General features: G+C 45.0%; 1 pseudogene; it reads right to left on the reverse strand.

The window, feature by feature from the left end:
- Positions 1-1,076: 1,076 nt before the first annotated feature.
- On the reverse strand, positions 1,077-1,225 carry LOC137503396 (5.8S ribosomal RNA; annotated as a pseudogene).
- Positions 1,226-2,016: the final 791 nt, after the last annotated feature.

Below are 2,016 nucleotides of genomic sequence, written 5' to 3' on the forward strand. Positions count from 1 at the left end.
CAGGAATTGGTGTAACTTGACGAACCACATGCGTTCTCACGTGCTACATTGTTGCAATATCTGTCGCAAATCCTTCAGCTGGAACAGCCAGCTAGCAGATCACATGCGGTTGCACACAGGCGTTAAGCAATATTGGTGCAATATCTGTGGCAAATTCTGCAGTCATTTAACCACTCTGAAAGATCATAAACGGACTCACACAGGCGAGAAGCGAAACCAATGCAATGTTTGTGGTAAATCCTTCATATCAAAAGGCAACCTAACTGGACATATCCGGGTTCACACAGGCCAAAAGCCATACTCTTGTAGTATCTGTGGTAAAATCTTCACCCATAAAAGTACTTTGTCGAATCACCTGGTAACTCACACAGACGAGAAGCTCCATTGTTGTAAGGTCTGTGGGAAGTCTTTCAACAGTAAACGTCATTTAGCAGTACACGTCCGGACTCACACAGAGGACAAGCTCCACTGTTGCAATGTCTGTGGTAAGTCTTTCAACAGTAAAGCTCATCTAGCACTACACGTGCGAACGCACACCGGCGTCAAGCCGTTCTGTTGCAATGTGTGTGGCAAATCCTTCACGCAGAAAGGCAACCTAGCATGTCATATGCGGACTCACACACACGTGAAGCCATACTGTTGCAGTATATGTGGCAAGTCATTCAGCAGTAATTCCTACGTAGCACTACATGTGCGGACGCACACCGGCGTAAAGTCGACTGGTGCAATGTCTGTGGCAAATCCATCCGGAAAGGAAACCTAGTAGGGAATTAGCAGTCTGACACGACTGACAGACTGACTGACTGAAATGTCCGTGGCATATTTTTCAGCCGAAAAATCTATCATAGAGCTCGCACCCGAATGCACAAGGATGTTAAGGCACACGACTGTTCGGTATTCCGTTAAAAATTTCAAAGGATCATGTACTCGTAACATTATTATTTAATCTCGTGCAGCTTCATTCCGGCGTGAAGTTATGCTGGTGCGCCGTCTCGGCGGTGTACACCAACTGCGTGCGAACGATGTCACAAAACACGGAGCAGTGCAGCAACTCTCCGCGTTCAGTCTTAGGAACCGACCCCTCAGCCAGGCGTGGAATGGAATTCATGGACAGCAATGTGCGTTCGAAATGTCAATATTAATGTATCCTTCAGTTCAAATATCGACGCGCAATTTTCTGCGTTCTTCATCGACTCACGAGCCGAGTGATCCACTGTTCAGGGTTGTTTTTTCCTGTTTTGATCGTTCTCTCCACGGTGAGTGAGAGGGGAAACAATTATTTTCATGGGTCTCTCGTCGCAGAACTAAGAAGTGTTTCGAGCATGGGCGTTGCGTTCATTTAAAACCTGCCCGCCGGGCCGAAGCCGCACATGTGAACAGTTTTATTCGTATTTTATTTTACATCCCACTAACTACTGCAAGAGAGTTTGATGTTCCGTACGACCTTCTCCAATTCTGTAGATACAGCCACGAACATGCGATCGCACACAGCGGAGAAAAAAAGTTCCTCGGCCAGAACGGCACTTTTTAGGCACACTCTTGGTGTACGCCGGACAGCGGTTCTTCCGTTTGTGCCATTTTCTCTGAGATGGAATCTTGTGGTGACATAATGCCAGGTCCGTGTGCGGAAGGATCAAAGTACATTTCATGAGTTATCTCCTCATCAATCACAGATATATGACACCATGGACGACGGTTTTTCTGTTTTCGGACTTCAGTAGAAGTGTGCTCATTAACACTCATTGAAGAGCAGTATAGGTTCGAGAATAAGAAGTAATCCGTAGGAACACGCAAGAATCATATGGCAAAGACAGTTAGTAAAATAGTAGAAGCGCACGAAATAATATTCAAACGTTTGAATAAATATTTCAGGGGAATAAATAAGTGCCAAGTCAAGTCATAATAGGGCATGCAATTGAAGAAATTGTTGCTGAAAATCAAGCACTCCTTTTGCTCCCCTTCCTATGTGTCACTAGTGTGTTCTTTTAATTATAAGTAGACCTGTAGCTCAAAACT

Source organism: Anabrus simplex, chromosome X (assembly GCF_040414725.1).
Source record: "Anabrus simplex isolate iqAnaSimp1 chromosome X, ASM4041472v1, whole genome shotgun sequence".
NCBI lineage: Eukaryota > Metazoa > Arthropoda > Insecta > Orthoptera > Tettigoniidae > Anabrus > Anabrus simplex.